Here is a 13123-nt window from a genome sequence, read left to right on the forward strand (position 1 = left end):
AGGAAGCTAGCATTGGAACTGTGACCTGCTTCCTACTTCCCTTTGCACAGTCTTCTTGTATCTCCTGTCTCATCTTTCCTGAGTCCCAATGTACTCCCTCTCTTTCCCTTGAAGTATGCTTTATTCACCCTGACTCTAGTCATTCATTGAGTCACATGGGAAAAAAAACATGTCATCTGCCATCTTGCACTGAGATCTAATTCTTGAATTCCATTGTCCTCACCTTTAAAGTGAAAGGTGCACATTGGGCCAAAGGTCTGAACAATGGACAGGATGGCTTGCAATCACATTTCATGGGAATGTGACTCCTTTGGGGACTGTGGTGAGAAAGCATTGACTTCCAGCACACATGTGTCTGCCCAGTGTCCTTATCTTTGCCTACACAGAAACGATCTGAGTATTTTGTTTTATATTATCTTAAGTTAAAGTAAGTAGTGATTTTAAACAAGTTTAATGTTTACATGAAGAAATATAAAGCTGAGAATTTTTTAATGAATGAAAATGGAAATGCAGTCAGCAAAACATCTTTAACTTTGACCAGATGTGTATTGATTACATAATTATGTACTCATTACAGAAAATAACTCAAAATGCTGATATTCATAAGAGGCCTGGAGGCATGAGTCAGTAATAGAGCATTTGCCTAGAAAATGCCAGGATCTGAGTTCCAACTCTAGTTACTATTAACAAAAATGCTGATATGGTTATTAACACAAAGCAGATGAAAATGAAGGGGTTAATTAATACTTTATGATTCTTTTTCTTATCCTACTTGTACATGTTTTAATTTACTTGACTTTTAAAAATAGGCTTATTGAGAATATACTCTATTTAACATGGAATTTACTTATTTGAATTATTTAATACAATCATTGTTCTTGCCCATATTTTCAGGAAAGCATAGTTGGTATGAGAAGCCCTTTTTTGTTCCAGGGTTATATTTGTTATTCTTGTAATCACCAAATCTTATATAATCACCCTCTGCCCTTGTTTATTTGAGTCAAATTGTAAATGCAACAACCTTACACAAAGAACCTTGAAGATAAGATCAGAATACTTAACTATGCTTCACCCGAGCATGGGTAGTAATACAAACTCTAAGACAATAAAAACAAGATTTCAGAATTTAAGGAACACAGTACAAAATGCTTTATCACCTACAGTACTGTACTGTAACAGTACAGTGTTTTGTAATTAATGCATAACCATCTCCAAACATTAGTTTCCTAACCTACAAAATGATAGTAATAGTTCCCGGGTTGGTGTGAGAATCAAATTATATGTTAATATACTTTGTAAACTCCAAAATACTATATTAATATATGTTCTGTATTATAGAACATGTTATATACTTTATATTATAGTATACTGTATAGTTATATCATACTTGCTATATTATAAATAACATATAGTATATACTGCTTATATTGTCATGTATAGTACATAATATGTCAAATATATTATATAGTGTATATAATATTAATGTACTACAGTTCTTGCGCAAGTGGAGGTAGAAATGTCAGTATCCCAAATGTTCTTCTACTGGAATCATTTAAGGTTTTATCTCCTAGCAGAAAGTTTAAAACATCTGGAAATCTACTCACTCTCTCTTCTATTTTCCTTTTGCCATTTCAGTCAATAGTTGACTTCCAGAAACATATCTTTTTATTTTTATTTTTTTATTGTGAAAATACTGTACAGAGGGGTTACAATTACATGGGCAAGATAATGAGTACATTTCTTATCAAGCATTGTAGCCTCCTCCTTTTCAGAAACATATCTTTTTAAAAGAAGCTAGGTTAATTATAATCACCAGATGGAAAAAAAAATAAGGATTAAGAGTATCTCAGAAAATAGAAGGCATATACTAAGAAGCATTCTGCCGGCACTCTTTTGCACATTGGTAGTAGTGCTCTTACTCTGCCTATTTGCCTTATAGAACATTGTTAAAATTAATTGAGTGTAGAGTAGTGCTTCAAGCTACTGACCTAGAAAGACTGTGTGTTTTTATTATATAATTTGGGCTGCATAATTCGTCTTGTCATTAAAAGCATCTGAGTCTGACTCCAGAGCAGCCTCTGATGCAGTCAGGTCAATAGAGCAGAGCTGGCTACAATTATGCACGGGTAACTTTGGGATATAGCTTTCTGCTTTACTTCATGAACTCATCTGCTGTGTCAAAGAGAATAAATTCAAAAAAACACAACCACTGTTCCAAACTGGGCTTCATCTCTATGAGCCAATTTATTTTGTTTTTTTTTTATTGGACATTAATCTTCTTAAGCATTTAATAAGCAGTCATTCATTTGATCACCATGAAGGTAGAACTTGCTAGATCTTATTTACTTGGTTTAATCCAGATAAATTCCAATTTGTTCAAATTTGAAAGAAAGCATGATTTTTTATTTTTGAGGAAAGGAGTAGAGGATGGAATGTCTCATTTACATCGAACTGGAGTTGGTTTTGTAAAATCTCTCAAATGATTTATATAGCCTTTTCTCCAAAGGTACAAATATATGTTGCTTTGATTTAGGCCAACATTTGAACTCAGGGTCTGCAACTTTTTTACTCACTTTTTTAATATTTAATGAATGATTTTTGATCGCTCATTAAAATATCAACCTTCAGTTTCCACATTTTCAAACCAATGGAAAAAAGTCTTGCCTCAATAATGATGAAAAGAGAAAAAGGATTGAGGCCCTTATAATTAAGAGTTAAAAAGAAATAACTGATACATTTAAGAACAAAAGAAGAAAGAAAAATTGAAAGAAGACAACTTAAAGATGCAAATTGATATATAATAATTTTCAAAGAACTTTGTGTAAATAAAAGAGAAATGTTGGCCAGGTGCTGGTGGCTCATGCCTGTAATGCTAGCTACACAGGAGGCTGAGATCTGAGGATCACGGTTCAAAGCCAGCCTGGGTAGGAAAGTCCATGAGACTCTTATCTCCAATAAACCACTAGAAAACCAGAAGTGGTATTGTGGCTCAAGCAGTAGAGCGCTTGCCTTGAGCTGAAGAGCACAGGGACCATGCCCAAGCCCAGAGTTCAAGCCCCATGAGCGACAAAAAATTTTTTTAAATTAAAAAATTAAAGAGAAATGTTTCCATAAGTAAATGAACGTAGGAAAAGAATAGACAAAGTCAAGAAGTATTACAGTAAAAGGCAGCATGAAAGCCAATGAGAGAAACATGAAGAGGAAGACACTGCCAACTAGTCATAACTGAAGAAATAAATAACTCTTGTAAAAGAATATAAAACTTCCAGCCGGGAGTTGGAGGTTCATGCCTATTATCCTTGATACTCACAAGGATCTGAAGATTGTGGTTCAAAGCCAGCCCAGACAGGACAGTCTATGATACTCTTATCTCCAATTAACCACCAGAAAAAAGGCTAGAAGTGGAGCTGGACAGAGCACCAGCTTTGAGCACAAAACCTTAGAAACAGAATCGAAGCCCTCATTTCAACCCCCAGGACTGGAAAATAAGAAAAGAAAAAGATATATGGATAACTTTATTGTTTTGTTTCATCTCCTATTATAAACATAAAATACTGTATAGCAATCAATCCATACTACAAGGCATCACTACTTTTTTGGTGTTTCTTTTGAGTCAAAATTCAACTAATGAGATATATTTCCTCTCATATAATGTTTATACCTTTTTTTAGGGCCTTATCAGTTTTAATAAAAGAAAATTCAGTGCATTTGCAAACACTTCACTTGTTTTTTCTTTTCTTTGCCAGTCCTGGGGCTTGAACTCTGGGTCTGGGCACTGTCCCCTAGCTCAAAGCTAGCACTCTACCACTTGAGCCACAGCACTGCCTTTTTCTGTGGTTAATTGGAGATGAGTCTCACAGACTTTTCTTCCCAGGATGGCTTTAAATCATGATCCTCAGACCTCAGCATCCTGAGCAGCTAGGATTACAGAAGTGAGCCTCTGGCGCCCAGCTTGCTATATGTCCTTTGTATCATACTTCTGCCTAAGTCAAGTATTATAATGGTAGATAATTAACTTTGCCAGATTTTTTTTTCAGTTGTGGGGCTTGAACTTGGGGCCTGGGCATTGTCCCTAAGAGCTTAAGTCAAGCACTCTACCACTTGAGCCACTTCCAGTTTTCTGGTGGTTTGTTGGAGATAAGAGTCTCATGACTTTCCTGACCAGGCTGGTTTTAAACCTCAATCCCCAGATCTCAGCCTCCTGAGTAGCTAGCATTACAGGCATGAGCCACCAATGTTTTTGTTTGTTTGTTTGCCAGTCTGAGCTTAGACTCAGGGCTTAGACACAAGGCACAGCGCCACTTCAGGCCTTTTTCTGTTTATGTGGTACTGAGGAATTGAACCCAGGGCTTAATGCATGCTAGGCAAGCACTCTACCATTGAGCCACCTTCCCAGCTTTGCCAGATTTTATCAAAGTGGATTTAATTGAAGAGTTGTCTGAAATTTTGCTCAATTATATTTTCCATTACTTTAACTCTTCATCATGCTTTATCTACATGAAAACTAACATGTTTTATTGCTTTTTAGTACGATTGTGGTCTTAACAGTGAGATGATAAGATTATGATTTGTTCATGGTTATGTTTCAGTTCTTAACTCTGGCCTCGTAAGTGGTAATTACTTGGTGAATGATAGTTGAATAAAAATCTAAAGTGTGCTAAACCTATATGGATGTATGTCTCTGTGTAGATTAACTATGTAATTCAGAGTGACTTTCATTCAGATTAGAACCAAGGATTTCTCATTGCCTGTAATCTAAATGAAAGTTCCTATAGGTTTTCCAGTTAATTCTGTATCAAAATACATTGTTTATGAGCTAATGATCCATGTTGATATTAGGGTGACGGCACAGTCCATGTTGATAATAGGGTGACGGCACAGTAGGGCAATTTAACTTTAATCCTTAGCCAAAGGCTTTCTAATGTCAAACAATCTATTTTACATTAGCAGCGTGGCACCTGGAACATCTGGTCAAACTTTCCTTTTATGAGATAAAGTCAAATTTTAACTACTGAACAGATTTCATGGGCTGGCTAATGAAATTTAGCCGTCAGGCTCCACAATCCAAAAATCGAATAACATTCCATTATATCCCCTGTGTCATTTAGTGGGAAAACAGGGATCAGGGAGAATGAAGCTGACGAGAATCAAGGGAGACAAATGAGTTTCAGGCCCATCTTCCTTTGCTTGCTCTGATTTGTTCTTCTGTACTTTGCTTACTCTCTCCTTCATTTTCATTTCCAAAATTAAATGTTTGGGGTGTCTTGGTTATTGTGGCTTCCAAAAGATCTGATTTCAAAATAAGGATGGAAGCTGGGTACTGGTGGCTCACATCTGTAACCCTACCTACTCAGGAGGCTGAGATCTGAGGATTGTGGTTTGAAGGCAGGCCAGGCAGAGAAAAGTCCCTGAGACTCTTATTTCCACTAAACTACTCAGAAAATCCAACAGTGGGTCTAGCCTTGGGCATAAAGAGGTTCAAGGACAGCGCTCATGCTTTGAGTTCAAGCCCCAGGACAGGCAAATAAATAAATAAGGAAAGGCATTACAATTAAAACATGGGAAGGACAGAAATAATAAACAGGCAGAAAAAAAAACTGTGAACATAGGTGAAGTACAAGTGGCTCTATGGAAATAGACATGCAAGTCAATGGAATGGAAACTAGAATTGAAGCTTGTGATCCTCTGCTTTCCCCTCCTCCTTAACATATTTTTTTCCAGAAATTCTAGTGATTCTTGCTCCCTTTTGATGCCCTGGAGAGGTGAGGTTTATTTTTTGCTACCCATGAAAGCATTAAAAGGCAGCAAAGTATACAAAGCAGACCAAGAAAGCTTATTTGAAAGTGAAAGGAAAGCAGCCAAAGGAAATAAGAAGTCTCCCAAGGGAAAGGCTCCATAGAGGAATCCAAAGGAATCCTCCCATATCTCCTTCCTTTGGGCTTTGATGGCTTGTGCATTAGTCACCTTAGCTCTTTCCATTAGTTGATCGGACACCCAGGGCATTATGGGAAAAGGAAACATTTGAGCAGAAGCCCAAGGCACTATGGGAACAAGAAGCACCATGTTGGGCCATGTGCTGCTCACCACTGTGTTATCCTGTTATCCCTAGCTACCTAACATGTCTGCAACCTTTTATCGCTACCTCTTTAACAGTTCCTCCACTTCCTTATTCACCCTGAAGGAAAAATGTCAGTGTTAATTCAATAAACCTAAACTAGGATTTTTTTTAGACATATTTCTGTTTGCTTCCCTGGCAGTTTTCTTTCCTCCATCCTGCCTTGCCAACCAGTTGTAATTAAGTTGAAACTATGTGTTTTCTAATTCTAAAGTAGACTGAGAAGATAAACCCTATGTGTAATTAATCTAGAAAAATGCTGATTAGAGTATTTGACTTGTAAATAACAGCAAAGGAAAATAGACATCCAGAAGTACCATTACTTATTGTAACCTTTAGCTAACTACCAATTCACCTTGTTATCTATTTTGGAAGAAGGTAATTAAAACATTTTTGACCCAAGTAGTACCCCATACTCCTTTGATAGACATCGTGAATAAGTATGCAATTAACCTACCTTCTCTAGGTCCAACTGAAAAGAAAGCCACTAAACAGCAAAAATCTAGACTAAGCTAACTGTTACGAGCAGTATAAGGGAATCTACTTCTTAAATACTTGTGGAATATGCTCTGAAATTGAGTTCAATGGCTTTAAAAGGAGAGAAAAAAAAAAACTACTGGACACTGGTGGCTCATGCCTGTAATCCTAGCTACTCAGGAGGCTGAAATCTGAGGATCACAATTGGAAGCCAATCCCAGGCAGAAAATTCTCTAAGAGACTCTTATCTCCAATTAATCACTCAAAAAACAGAAATGGCACTGTGGTTCAAGTGGTGGAACACTAGCACAAATAGGCTCAGGGACAGTGTCCAGGCCCTGAGTTCAAGCTCTACAACCAACCAAATGAAAAACCATACATTATACTATGGCAAATATTTAGTCAGACTCTAATAAATGATTGCCATATTTGAGTAGAGGTCTTAAATACAATATTTACATTTTGAAAACAAGGGAAAATAAACTTTAGCTCACTATTTCTTTGTTTCTCTCTTTCTCTCTCTTTTTTACTTTCTTTTTCTTTCTTTCCTTTTCCTCTTCCTCCTTCAACCAGGACAGGGTTTTAATTTAGGGTATGGGTGGTTTTCCTTAGCTTTTGCACTCAAAGCTGGCACTCTATCACTTGAGCCACAGCTCCACTTCCAGCATTTTGCTTGTTAATTGGAGATAAGCATATTATAGACTTTCCTACCCAGGCTAGCTTTGAAATGTGACCTTCAGATGTCAGCCTGTTGAGGAGCTAGGTTCTTCCCATTTGTGGTAATGATTATCAAGTCTTATTCCACTGAACCTGGAGTAATAAAGATGATTATATTTAGTCTTTCGTTTTTCACATTATTTTTAGTTTTAAGCATCTTTGTTAATGCTTGGAAACTAGACCAAACTGGTATCACCAAACTTTTTAAATGTAAATATTACATTTTCTATTATTATAAATCTTTGTCTGCTTTTCATATTGAATGCTATGTTTCATCCAAGTTTAAACATTTTTAAAAATGTACTAATTACTCCTATTTATTAGGCTATTAAGCTTCCCAATGTTTCATGATATAAATCAATATTAAGGTTTTTTAATAACATTTAAGAAGTACAGAGGTAAAGTGACTTGTCAAATCATATTTCCTCTGCTGTTGCTTTTAGAAGAGTTGTTTCAGTGTGTACTAGTTACATAAAACTATTAGCATGAGAATTTAAATCACATTTTCTCTCCACTATATGGAAGAGGGAACCCATGATTTTAATCACTATCCTAAATCCTAGCTCAGGAATTTCACAAAGTAAGATGAGCCAACTGGGTGTTGGAGGTCTTTCATTTGTCTATTCCACTGAGAGGTTCTGCCCTTTGGTAACATATTCAAATAGCTAGTGCAAGTGTGGAAATCATTGTTGTGTAAATTTGAATAGATCTTGCCTACTTAGTGATCAAGTCTTCCCAAAGGAACCTTGGAATATTATAACCTCAACTATTATAACCATGTTGCAGATTCTCCTTAGAAAAACCTAGACAGAAGATAATATCCAAAGGAGTGTCATTAACATTTTATGGCTCCTGCTGCCCTTGAGAGAGAAGTTAATTTATTAAGTCACTACTCAGGGAGAAATATTGCTATCAGAGTACTGGATTGAGGGTTAATATTTGGTTTTGTTAAATTACATATTCAAGAAAAACAGCACATAAAACCAATTCTATGCAGAATTTTTTAAATAAGTTTTTTATTGTGAAAATACTGTACAGAGGGGTTATAGTTACAAGAGCAAGGTAATGAGTACATTTCTTATCTAGCATTGTTGCCTCCTCCTTTGTTTTTCCTCTACCATCCCGTCCCTCCCACCTCCTCAACAACACCCCCCCACACACACACATACACCCCACACAACCCTACCCTCGCCTAAATTGTAAAGTTTGTTTTTCAACATAGCGTCTTGTATATCTCATTGTTGCAATGGGTCAATCTGTATCCCTATTTAAACATTTGTTTTTTCCCTTCCTCTCCCCAAATTATACCAACATCAAATACAGTGAAAACAGGGGTTATACTGTGTGGGAAGGACATACAAAGCAACAAAAAAAATCCCTTATAAATATGTTAGAAACAATAGCAAGGAAGAAAAAATCACTTGTGTCCCTATCTTGGGGTTCATTTCACTTAATATCATCTGCGTTTTTCTGCTTGGCCCAGACATATACTAGTTATTGCAAATAAGGAAAACCATGGTACCTATGTTTCTTTGGGTCTGGCTTACTTCATTTAATATGATTTTCTCCAAGTATTTCCATTTCCTAACAAATGAGGCAACGTCATTCTTTCTGATGGAGGCCTAGAATTCCATTATATATATTATATATATATCACATTTTCTTGGTCCATTTATCTACTGAGGGACATCTTCGTTGGTTCCATATCTTAGCTATGGTAAATAATGCTGCAATAAATATAGTGGTGCTGGTAGCTTTAGTGTGGTCTTGTTTGTGATCATTTGGGTAAATGCCCAAAAGTGGGATTGCTGGGTCATAGAGGTGCTCTATGTGAAGTCTTTTGAGGAACCTCCGCACTACTTTCCAAAGTGGTTGAACAAGTTTATACTCACACCAACAATGCAGTAGCGTTCCCTTCTGGCCATATCCCCTCCAGCATCTGTTGTTATTAGAGTTCTTGATTATAGCTATTCTAACTGGAGTGAAGTGGAATCTAAATGTTGTTTTGATTTGCATTTCTTTTATGGCTAGAGGTTGAGCATTTCTTCATATGTCTATTGGCCATTCTTATTTTCTCTTTAGAGAAGTTTCTCTTGAAGTCTTTAGCACACTTATTTATTGGGCAGTTGTTTCTTTGAGGATTTGTTGTTGGGGAATTTAATTTTTTGAGTTCTAAGTATGTTTTAGATATGAGACCCTTGTCTGTTGTATGGCTAGTGAAGATTTCCCAATCCGTGGGCTTTCTACTGATCTTGCTAGCTATGTCCTTTGCCATGCAGAAACTCTGCAGCTTCATGCAATCCCATTTGTCCAACGTTTCTTTGATTTGTTATGTTTCTGGGTCTCTATTAAGAAAATTTCAGCCTGTACCAAGGAGACCTAAGGTTTCTCCTATTCCGTCCTGTAATGTTTTCAGGGTGTCTGCTTTGACTCCAAGGTCTTTGATCCATTTGGAGTTGATTCTGGTGCAGCACCATTTGCTGAAGAGGCTGTCTTTTCCATTCTATTTTTTTCCTCCCTTATCGAAGATTAGGTGGCTGTAGGTCTGTGGGTTCCTTTCTGGGTTTTCAATTCTATCCCATTGGTCCTGAGGTCTCTTCTTGTGCCAGAACCAAGCTGTTTTGATTACTATAGCTTTGTAGTAGAGTTTGAAATTTGGTATTGATATTCCTCTAGCACTGTTCTTTCTGTTAAGGATCATTTTTGCTAACATCACATTATCTGACCTTTTCCGCTTGACTCATACATATACTAGATATTGCAAATAAGGGAGACCATGGGACCTATGTTTCTTTGGGCCTGGCTTACTTCACTTAATATAATTTTTTCCAAGTTTTTCCATTTCCTAACAAATGGGGCAGTGTCATTCTTTCTGATGGAGGCATAGAATTCCATTGTGTATATATACCACATTTTCTTGATCCATTCATCTACTGAGGGGCATCTGGGTTGGTTCCATATCTTAGGTATGGTAAATAATGCTGCAATAAACATAGTTGTGCTGGTAGCTTTAGTGTGGTCTTGTTTGTAAACATTTAGGTAAATGCCCAAAAGTGGGGTTGCTGGGTCATAGGGGAGCTCTATGTGAAGTCTTTTCAGGAACCTCCATACTGCTTTCCAAAGTGGTTAGGAAAATGAACCCTTAGATATGTATTTTAATGCTTTTTTATTTCATGCATTTGTTTCTAATGCATTTATAAGGTTATCTCTTTGTTGCTTTGTATGTCCCTCCCCCACCATATAACCCCTGCTTTCACTATATTTGATCTCAGTATAACTTGTGGAGGAGATGGGGAAAAACAAGTCGTTTAAGGATACAGGTGGACCTGTTGCAACAATGAGAAGTACACGTTGTCATGTCCAAAACGAGCTTTACAACGTTGGTGCAGGGGGGGGGGGGGAGAATTGGGTGGTGAGGGGGTAGGGGGGAGGTAGGGAAGGGATGTGAAGGGTAAACAAAGGAGGAGGCTGCAATGCTTGATAAGAAATGTACGCATTATCCTGCCCATGTAATTGTAACCCCTATGTACAGTATGTTCACAAAAAAAATTAAATTTTAAAAAAAAAGGATCATTTTTGCTACTCAGGGTCTTTTATTGTTCCATAGGAATTTTTGGATTGCCTCTTCTATTTTCTTGAAGAATGAGGTTGGAATATTGATAGGCATTGCATTGAATTTGTAGATAGCCTTGGGAAGTATTGCCATTCTCACAATGTTGATCCCAACCAGGAGCATGGAAGGTTTTTCCACTTTATAAGTTCTGTTTTGATTTCCTTTTTCAGGTTTTTAAAGTTTTCATCTTAGAGGTTCTTCACTTCCTAGGTATCTTATTTTTGTGGGACTATTACAAAAGGAGTTGTTGGCATACAGAAAAGCCATTGATTTTTGAGGAAGGGTTGATTTTATACCCTGCTACTTTGCCAAAGTTTCAGATCAGCTTGAGTAATTTGGGAGTGGAGTCTGTGGGATTCTTTAAATACAAGATCATGTCATCTGCAAAGAAAGAGAGTTTTACTCATCTTTCCCTATTTGGATCCCCTTTATGTTTGCATCTTGTCTTATTGCTGTAGCTAGGCATTCTAATACTAAATTGAAGAGAAGTGGACAGAGTGGATATCCTTGTCTCATTCCTGAGTTAAGAGGAAATGGCTTTAGTTTTTCACCATTGAGTATACTGCTAGGTTTGTCATATACAGCCTTTATCGTATTGAGGAATGTTACATGGATTCCTAGTTTTTCCAGAGCCTTCATCATAAACAGGTGTTGAATCTTGTCAAATGCTTTTTCTGCATCTATTGAGATAACCATGTGGTTCTTATCCTTGCTCTTGTTGATGTGATGAATTATATTAATTGATTTGCATATTTCTATGTAGAATTTTGACATGATCATATTTCCTGGAATAATTGAAAGATTCAAGCCTTGGATATTATTGAATATTGGTTCCCTCCATTAGAGAACTACTCTTTTGCCAATTTCTTTAATTACAAGATTTTTTTCTGCCTAAGATCCAACACTTTTTTTAATGGCAGAATATTTAGACTCTAATACAGTGTTTCAAATGCAGTATTATATCTTTTTAGTGTATTATAGGGTAAATATGTGTGTGTATATATATTATGTTCTACAAAACATATTTACTAAGGTTTTTGTTACAATCATGAGAGTTGATTGCAATGCAGCTGAGGCAGAGGTTTTGAAGACTATTGATTTCATAGACTGAATTATGTTCTTTGGTTTAGCGGTATCTTCTAGAGTTCAGAATATTCTGTAATTATAACAACTATGTCTTTTAAACACAATAACAGGCCTTATGGTCTTTTACATAGTTCATAGTTTGACCAGGAGATATAAGTGAGAGAATTCTGTATAAAATGAAACCATATCTGTGAAATAGAAACCACCTTAGACCATATGTTCTCTATGGGTTTAATACTACTATCAAAAAGTCATTTTGTGAGATGTGAGCTTAAAAAAATTCTACCACAAAATTTATCCTTAAAAATGTGAATTGATCTGTAATTTGTATTTACATACATGAGCAACCACAGAAAAAAAGTAACACATTTATCTTGTCATTTAGTAAGTTAATATGCAAGTATCCAGTCTGTAGGTATTATACTAAGTGTTTAGGGTTAAAAAGAATAATACACACACACACACACACACACACACGCCTCTGCTTCTACATAGCTTATAGTTTGACTGGAGACAAGTATGAGTCAAATATTCACGCTTATTTAGGTAAAAGTAACCATGACACCTGCTATAAAAGCTGGCAATGTGGTGCTAGGAGACTTATATGAGAAGGGTATTTTAGCAGTCTATTCAAAAATAGAAATGTGTATGGTAATATATACACACCAAAAAACTAAAGAATGTTATACTTAGGGGAGGAATCCAATGGTGTAACTTCTCTGAACAACTAATGAACTGTTTTCACAAAATCAATGCCAGAAAGCTGAACTATGTTGTGGGGGGCTGGGGGGGAAGGCATGTAATGATTTAGGAAAGGTAAGCAAATGCAGTCATTTATTCAATGTACAAACTCTTTAATTTGAGAGTGGAGATGGAAGGGGGAAATGGGAGAGAATGAGACACTGATTAAGATGCATTATACTCATAACTTGACTTACGGAATTGTAACCTCTTTGTACAACTACTTAGAAACAAATTTTTATTTTTTTTGGGGGGGGGGGGGTCCAGTCGTGGGGCCTGAACTCTGGGCCTGGGCGCTGTCCCTCAGCTCAAGGCTAGCGCTCTACCACTTGAGCCACAGCGCCACTTCCGGCTTTTTTCTTTTTGCTTATGTG

General features: G+C 36.6%; 1 protein-coding gene across 1 annotated transcript in view; it reads left to right on the top strand.

Moving 5' to 3' along the window:
* Positions 1-13123, top strand: part of Unc13c (unc-13 homolog C) — a 279587-nt gene that overhangs the window by 175310 nt on the left and 91154 nt on the right.

The sequence above is a fragment of the Dipodomys spectabilis genome, unplaced genomic scaffold (assembly GCF_019054845.1).
Source record: "Dipodomys spectabilis isolate Male_0828 unplaced genomic scaffold, ASM1905484v1 ptg000108l, whole genome shotgun sequence".
Classification (NCBI taxonomy): Eukaryota; Metazoa; Chordata; class Mammalia; order Rodentia; family Heteromyidae; genus Dipodomys; species Dipodomys spectabilis.